Source organism: Vicia villosa, linkage group LG5 (assembly GCF_029867415.1).
Source record: "Vicia villosa cultivar HV-30 ecotype Madison, WI linkage group LG5, Vvil1.0, whole genome shotgun sequence".
NCBI classification, from domain to species: Eukaryota; Viridiplantae; Streptophyta; class Magnoliopsida; order Fabales; family Fabaceae; genus Vicia; species Vicia villosa.
The window spans coordinates 113,594,794-113,604,391 of NC_081184.1; positions in this window are offsets into that span (position 1 = coordinate 113,594,794).

A 9,598-nucleotide genomic window follows, 5' to 3' on the forward strand; every position below is an offset into this window, starting at 1 on the left:
TTCATTCGTTAAGGAAACGCCTATCATTAAAAATAAAACAAACTTCGCTCAGAGATTTGAAAAATGGCGCCACCCTCCATCTTCGTCTTCAACCTCAAGCTCCATCAATTTAAATTTCTGAACTCTCTCAACTCTCAACCATTTGCAACGATGTAAACATGAAACTTGCTCTAAATTCACTCACGATTCTAAATATGTAACTAACATGAATTAATATTAACTACATCTAACTAATTTACCAGAAATCGTGAAGAACCCTAAAATTTCAAAATCAAATTGAATGACTATACTGAAAGATAAATGGATGATGATAGAGGGTTTTCAATCCTCTGATGATGCTGAACAAGATAGAATCGAGCTATTTCACAAAGAGTACTTAAATTAGAGAGGTGAGGTTCAGAAACTTACCTCTGAAAATGGAGGTCGTGAGGATGATTGAGAGCACCTGGGCTTGAATGAATGATCTCAATAGCTTCCCTGAGACTCAATGATGCTAACTGGATGCTTATTGGAGCTTGAATCCTCCTGAATTGCTCTATGGACCTCCCTCGATTTGAGCTTCAAGTGGACATGGAGGTTGTTGAATCCTGAGTTACAGATGAGCTGCAGCCATCTGGTTAGCTTCACTATGACCTGAGGAGTGTGTCTGGATGATTGGCTTGGCTTGGAACCTCCTGAATCACTCCATGGACCTCCAACTGCAAATGCTCCAAAGTGAGAGCAACAATGGTGTTCCTCCACTTACAGAAGTGATCCAGGTGCTTGGATCACCTCAAATGACCTCCCTTGAGATGTTAGAATGTTCACTTCTCAAAGACGAGCTCTGGTTTGAAGAAATCGATTCTTCTTGCCAAAGAACTTTGAAAAACAATGAACATGAGAAGAGAAAGAGAAAGCAAGGAATATGGTTGCTTTGGTGTGTTTTTGAATGAGGAATGCATCTGTATTTATAGGCAAATGGATCAGTATAGCTGCAGAGGAGTGAGCTTCCTTAGTGAAGTTGATTTGGTTTCTTAGCCATGAAGGAAGTTTGCAAATATCTCTTATGCAATGATGAGAATTTTGATTCCATTTGATCAATCCCCTAGCCCTCGATTTTGTTTGATCTTAGGAGACAATTCTGAGCCAGAAATGAGCTCTAATTGGTTGGTGAGAAGATTCCTTGGGTGATTCATCAATTTGCCATAAATTCACAAATGTAATCATTACATAATCACATGTTCTTGTTTTTTAGAATCTTCTTCAATTCTTATGGCATGGTGAAAATGAATGCATGGCATGGTTTCAGATGTGTTATGGGTCGTGTAGCATCCATAAGAGAGGTTATTTGCACAAAATTTGCAAAGTCCAAAAGTGTCCATGACCTATAATTTTACTTCATGAGGCCAACTTTGAACAAGCATAACTCTTAGCTCAAATTGAATTTGGAGAAGGTTGAACACAATTTGGAAAGCCCTAAACATCTACTTCAAATCATTAGTTTATGTCTTCTTCAGAATCATTTGGGAAATTTGTGAAAAATGAGCCCAAAGTTGGATGAAAACTAGGTTAAAACACTTAGAAAAATTTCTAAGTGTTTGACCTAAACTTCAAAATTTCCAAAACTTCATAAATGGTTGATCTTTTGGAAAAAGTTCCCTTGTAAGATGTTGTTTTATTTTGCAAGATCTACAACTTTCATGTTGGAAGTTTTTTGAGTTGTGTAGGTGAAATTTTGAGTTCTCACCATGCCTTCAAAAACCCTAATTCTCGACTTTTCGCTCCTTGATGATTTTCTTTGAATTTCTTTGGCCAAATGACTTTGACATCCATATATTGATGATATTGATCTTTGAAAGTCATTTTTTGACCAAAAACCTTAAAAGTCAATGATGATCCTTCACAGTTGACTTTTTCCTGACAAAGTGAATTTTTGGGCCTTTGTGTAGAAACAAGATCTTCTCCTCAAATGAATGATGCAAATGGATTATATTGAGGTAGTAGAGATTCTTGAATCCTGTCTTGAGTTTTGGATTCATGCCTTGATTAAAAGTCAACTATCTTGGTGAATTAGGTCAAAACCCTAATTTGTCGACCATGTGAAAATAATGACTGTAGACTTTGAATTGAAGTGTGATGTCCAATAGATCTTGTAATATGAGATATTTGAAGATGATTGATGTCTTTGAATGATCCCCTGAGGTTTTTTAGGGTTTCCCAAATGTGATCCCTGATTTCAGTCCTTGATAGGCTCAAAACCCTAGTCTGGTGACCTGAGTAAACCTGTACTCAGATGACTGGATGTCTAATCAATCATAGATGAGAAAAAATGAAATTCTTGAGCCCCATGATTGTATTAGGGACTAATCCTTGTATTGATTGATCCTTTGCTTGAGCTTTCTTGTCTTTGAGCATCCTCGATTAGATACCAGATGGAGAAGTGACTGCTCTGGGAACTTGTCTTGACCTGATGAAAAATCCTGAAGATATGCCATCTCAGGGGGGTCAAAAATTAGGGTATGACAGATCCAATTAAGTATGTATTTGAGAAACCTGCATTAACAGGAAGGATTGCTCGCTGGCAAATGTTGTTATTAGAATACGATATTGAATATCGAGCTCAGAAAGTTGTGAAAGGAAGTGTGTTGGCGGAGTACCTCGCTCACCAACCAATTGATGATCATCAATCTATCAGAATGGACTTCCCAGATGAAGATATAATGTATTTTAGATCTCAAGATTGGGATGAACCGTTGCCAAACGAAGGGCCAGATCCTGAATCCAAATGGGGTTTAATTTTTGATGGAGCTTCTAATGTTCATGGCCATGGAATTGGCGCCATTATTGTCACTCCGCAAGGTTCACATGTTCCTTTCACTGCAAGGATATGTTTTGATTGTACAAATAATATTGCTGAGTATGAAGCTTGCATCATGGGACTTGAAGAGGCCATTAATCTGAGAATTAAGATTCTTGATGTTTATGGAGATTCCGCGCTTGTGATTAATCAGATCAAAGGAGAATGGGAAACTCGTCATCCTGGCTTGATCCCTTACAAAGATTACGCCAGAAGATTATTGACATTCTTCAACAAGGTTGAATTCCACCACATCCCTCGAGATGAGAATCAGATAGCTGATGCATTAGCCACATTGTCTTCCATGTACAAAGTGAATTTCCATAATGAGGAACCTCAGATTACAATCAGGCGTCTTGATAGACCTGCTCATGTATTTGCAGTTGAGGAAGCAACAGATGAAAAGCCTTGGTATATCGATATTAAGCACTTCCTTCAGACTCAAGAGTACCCACTTGGGGCATCAAATAAAGATAAGAAAACTTTGAGGAGATTGGCTGGCAGTTTCTTCATCAATGCTGATGTTTTGCACAAAAGAAATTAAGACATGGTTTTGCTCAGATGCGTGGATAGACACGAAGCAGACATGTTAATGCATGAAATTCATGAAGGTTCTTTTGGTACTCATGCCAATGGACATTCGATGGCTAAAAAGATGCTCAGAGTAGGTTACTATTGGCTGACAATGGAATCTGATTACTACAAGTTTGTAAAGAAGTGTCACAAATGTCAAGTGTATGCTGACAAGATTCATGTACCTCCAACACTTCTCAATGTTATTTCTTCCCCATGGCCTTTCTCTATGTGGGGTATTGATATGATTGTCATGATTGAACCCAAGGCTTCGAATGGACATCGATTCATCCTGGTAGCAATCAATTATTTCACCAAGTGGGTAGAAGCTGCTTCATATGCTAATGTAACAAAGCAAGTTGTGGTTAGATTTATCAAGAACAACATCATCTGCAGATATGGTGTACCGAGCAAGATCATTACTGATAATGGCTCGAATCTGAATAATAGCATGATGAAAGAACTGTGTGAAAGCTTCAAGATTGAGATGTTCGCCTTATAGGCCAAAGATGAATGGAGTTGTTGAAGCAGCAAATAAGAATATTAAGAATATTGTGCAAAAGATGGTTGTTACGTACAAGGACTGGCATGAGATGCTCCCATTTGCTTTGCATGGATACCGTACATCTGTTCGTACTTCAACAGGGGCAACTGCCTTTTCTTTGGTTTATGGTATGGAACCAGTGCTCCCCGTCGAGGTTGAGATTCCATCATTGAGGGTTTTAATGGAAACCAAGTTATCTGAGGCTGAGTGGTGTCAGAGCAGGTTTGATCAATTGAATTTGATAGAAGAAAAAAGAATGACGGCTTTATGCCATGGTCAGTTGTACCAGAAAAGAATGAAGAAAGCTTTTGATAAAAAGGTTCGACCTCGGGTATTCAGAGAAGGCGACCTCGTGCTCAAAAGGATCTTGTCTTTCACCTCCGATTCAAGGGGCAAGTGGACTCCTAATTTTGAAGGACCATATGTTGTTAATAAAGCCTTCTCTGGCGGTGCATTAATTCTTACAACTATGGATGGAGAAGAGCTCCCACGTCCCGTGAATGCTGATGTAGTCAAGAAATACTTCGCCTAAAAATAATAAAAGAACAGCTCGCTAAGTTGAAAACCCGAAAGGGCGGCTTAGGAAAAAAAGAGCGTCTCGGTGGATTGAAAACCCGAAAGGGCGGTCCAGGCAAAAATTAGAGACATAAACAGAATAAAATACCCGGTGGACTGAAAACCCGAAAGGGCGGTCCAGGAAAAAGTTAGGGATTCATGGCAAGTAACTACATCAGACAAGACTCGATCATCAGCAGTCATTTGTTCATCATGAGAAATTCAACACATTTCAACGGAAGCCTTTGCTCAGGAATTCCAAGTTGAGAGAGAGGATGGGGTCATTACATTTCAATATACCTTTTCCACAAAATTACCACTTTCTAAACTTTGTAATAATCCATGGGGTCTTGCCTTTTGCAGGCTACCATTCTATTAAGAAAGTTTGAGCCTTTACCCTTTATTGGTAATCTTATTTCTTTCATATCTCTCAAAATGTCATTTATTGTTGATAGTAATTTTTGAAACAAAGAGAAAATTGATTTCAACAAAATTCTTTTTTGAAATAAATAAAAGGAAGTTTTACTTTGATTCATGAGTGCATTACAAGGAATGGATATGTTGATATATTCATATGCAAAAGAAGAAGAATGTGTTCCACTCAATGCACCTTTGGCCTGGTTCGAATATGGTGTAGAAATCAACTACTGTGTTCTCTCAGCTTTGATGTTCCTCTAGTGTTGGGCAGCATTTATTCTGAAGCCATCAAAAGATTGTTATAGCAGTATCTGCTCTGGTGTTCAGTTTGAGACATGCTTGATTATGTTATTTTCGTACTCCATCTCTTGAGTTAATTCTTGTGCTAAGTTTTGGCAGCATATGCATCATTAACATACATCAAAAGCAGTCATACATTCACATTTGCTATCATGAAGTTTATTGTCAAACAGATTGCTCTTTCATTTAGAGTGTCTTAAGCAGAAAAAGCACTTTCCTTGAAATCCTCACTGAATTTGTTTCTATGTGGATAATATGTTTCAGTTATTCTGTTCAGATGTTTACGAACAGAAAACCAGTGAGTTTCTCCCTCACTTGGTCCAGTTTTTGACAGTTTCTTTCCATTTGGCCATGGATTGAATTTTGGTCGCGGGATGATGAATGTTGAGTTGTGCATTTGTGTTTGCACTCTTACTCTTTGAAAAAAAGCAAAGTATTATTACATCCCTTTCATCGTCAGTGGTACGGCGGTGGATCTCTCTTTTTATACCTTCAGTGGTACGTTGGTATATGTTATCGTCAGTGGTACGACGGTACATCTCTTTCATCGTCAGTGGTACGGCGGTGGATCTCTCTTTTTATACCTTCAGTGGTACGTTGGTATATGTTATCGTCAGTGGTACGGCGGTACATCTCTTTCATCGTCAGTGGTACGGCGGTGGATCTCTCTTTTTATACCTTCAGTGGTACGGTGGTATATCTCTTCATACCTTCAGTGGAATGCTGGTATGTGTTATCATCAGTGGTACGGCGGTACATCTCTTTCATCGTCAGTGGTACGTCGATGAATTATCCCTTTTATATCATCAGTGGTACGGTGGTATATCTCTTCATGCCTTCAGTGGAACGTTGGTATGTGTTATCGTCAGTGGTACGGCGGTACATCTCTTTCATCGTCAGTGGTACGTCGATGAATTATCCCTTTTATATCATCAGTTGTACGGTGATATCTCTTCATACCTTCAGTGGAACGTTGGTATATGTTATCGTCAGTGGTACGGCGGTACATCTCTTTCATCGTCAGTGGTACGTCGATGAATTATCCCTTTTATATCATCAGTGGTACGGTGGTATATCTCTTCATGCCTTCAGTGGAACGTTGGTATGTGTTATCGTCAGTGGTACGGCGATACATCTCTTTCATCGTCAGTGGTACGTCGATGAATTACATCTCTTTTTATATCATCAGTAGTACGGTGGTATACCTCTTCATGCCTTTAGTGGAACGTTGGTATGTGTTATCGTCAGTGGTACGGCGGTACATCTCTTCATATCATCAGTGGTACGATGGTGTGATTTCTGTTAACGGGAGATTGGCATTCTGATTCAGGATGCATACTTTCTCATCCCCAGTGAAAGAGGATGTTCCCCTTTTCTCATCCCCAGTGAAAGAGGATGCTATGACCTCTCTGGCGCGAAGTGTTTTCCCTTGAGAAGTTTCTTTCTCCACCAAAGTTTCGTCTTGCCAACAAAGTCTTGCCTTCCCCAGCGGAGTTATGCCATCAAGACATTTGTTTTCCCCAGTGGAATTCCTTTCCCTCCCCGGTGTTGCTGTGTTTTATCCCCATCATATGCATTCATTAAATATTGCATAGCATCTTAGGTTCAAAAATTGTGTTTTATATATTTAAGTCTCTTCGATTTCGTCAAAACGAAGATTTCCAATCATCGTATCTCCGAATCGAAGAAACTTAAATAGGGGCATCTGTCATACCCCAATTTTTGACCCTAAGATTACACATCATTTGCATACCAATCATCAATCAAGAAGTTTTAATTTAGAGCTCTACTGGTGATGTTGTGCTCAATTCATCTGCAAGAGAATCATCGAGCACCCATGTTTTAGTCTTCTATATATTGTTTTACTAACCAAAATACCAAAAATATTGCCTTGTGCTCTTGTATGTTTGTGTTTTGTAGGTACCAAGTCAAAATATCCATCAAAGGAGCATTTTTCAACATTTTCACTGTGCAAATCGATTTGCATAAGGTGTAAATCGATTTACACAGCTGTTTCTGCACCAGATTTACTTCTGCCATCAGTGCAAATCGATTTGCATAAGACAGCAATCGATTTGCACAACTGTTTTTGCCCCAGATTTTGCCTTTTTCAGCAATGTAAATAGATTTGCATAAGGTGCAAATCGATTGCACCAGTGCGAATTTGGAAAAATGAAGGCAAATTTCAGCTTTTTGAAGTGTTGACATCATTTGCAAGCATGGGAAGCATGACTTAGTTATTACATTTGATTCTCTACATCATTTAATCATAAACCCTTATGTGATTGCATCAAGACCATTGGATTTCATTTTTGGCTCCAAATCCTTTTCCCAAGCCTAATTCTATTTTCCATTCCTAACTCCAAGCCACAAAATTTCCCAAGCCTAAGTGCTATAAATTGAGGCACTCCCCTCTTCATTTTTCAAGCTTTGATAGCCAAGAAAACTCTTGCTCTTTCTCTCCTCACCTCTTCCAAACCCCTCACTCAAAGCTCTCATTTCTTCCACAAAATTAGTGAGTTACATCTTGAACCTCACTAATTTAGAGCTAAACCTCAACATAAACACTACTTTCTTCATCAATTGTGAGAGATCAAGGCTTGTGGTTGTGTGTTCTTGAAGAAGATTCAAAGTTTGTGAAGATTTGGTAAAATTCTAGATCCTTTCCATGATCCAAGATGTGATCCATTGTTGTTTATGCTTGATGCACCTTTGGTGCTACATTGATGAGATTTGCTTGCTTACTTGATACATTTTCGTGCACAAATTGATCCAAGATCACAAGGTGTTTGGTTTTATGTTTAAACAAGTTTTCTTCTCTTTATTTGCTGTTTTTTTGAAAACTGTGTTGTGCAAATCGATTTACATCTGGTGCAAATCGATTTACACAACTGAAAAACTGCACATATTTGAAAAAAGAGTTATGCAAATCGATTTACACTCTGTGCAAATCGATTTACATCTGGACAGAATGCTTGTTTTTGTGGTTTTTGACTTGTTTTTGGTTCTAACTCATCTTCTACTCCATTCTTTTGATATTTTCTTTGAATCACAAGTTAGAGGCCTAATTTCTCTCTAATTTCAATGGACTTAGGGCGTCGATAGGATGAGAATCCAAATCCGCAATATTAAGTGATTGAAATTATGGATGAAAGGAGCTTTTAATGTGGTTCCATCTTTTACTTCTTTTTATTTTGATCGATGAAAGTCTTAATGCCTTGAGAATTCTTATGGATTCTTGGTAAAGACTAGATCACTCACCTTTTTCTTTTCGTGCGGTATTGCTTTCGGAGAGTGATCTACATATCGCTTATCTCGCATGCATTAGCACATAAAGTTTTGACCGTCCTCGTTGTAGGGTGATTTCTACATAAATCACTTGGCGATCTGCTTAACATAGCGCAATATTTCGTGTCCCGAATAAAAAAGATCAAATATGGAAGAGAATTGTATGCGGTTGATTTAAGACTTATGGAGGTTTATCGTGTAGTCGCTATGATTTTATCAAGCTTCTGATAAATGTCCATTGAATTTAAATCCGAGTACATCCTTCACTCGCCATCGATCTTAATTACTAACTTTGATAACATACTTGACAAGTTTCAAGATGGTATCTTTAACATCTAACAATTGACTTTAATTTCCACAATTTATTATATTGCTCTTTATATCTCTCGCTTTATCGCTTTATTTTATCATTTCATCATATTTACATTCCGCCATTTTCTCTTTGTCCATTTGGACGTTTATATTCCGCTATTTTCTCTTTGTCCATTTGGACACTATGTTTATGTTTCCGCCATTTTCTTTTTGTCCACTTGGACCATACTTTACTTTTATGCTAAAACACTAATAAACAACAAAAATCTAAAAAACGTTTAAGGCTCTCTTTCGGACTATTGGTTACTATCCTGAGCATTTTGGAGATTCAGACTTATAGACTTAGGACCTCTGGACCCTTATTCTGTTGTTACTCTGCTGTTATTCTGTCTGTCTGGCATTGGATTGTTGTCTGTTTGTATATGCAGGTATTTCCTTGAAAGCCCTTGATGGTTAATTCCAAGGCATTGATATAAGGATTTTACCCGAAAACAGTCGTTACTCTGCCTGATTTTTGTCAGAATTTTAATGTGCTCAATGCAAAGTGGTGTGTAACTCAGTGAACTGACTTTTATTTTTAATATGCAACAATGTTGCGGTGAGCATGAGTCGCCATCGACTTTTATTTTGTCCAATGTTAGGAAAGCTAAAAAGTACAGAAAAAAGACCTTTTTTTAAAGAAAACGGGCTCGGGGGTAAGTTATGAAAAGGGAAGGTGCAAGCACCCTTTTCATCCGTAGTTATCTACGGGCTCTTAATTTTCTTAGCTCATG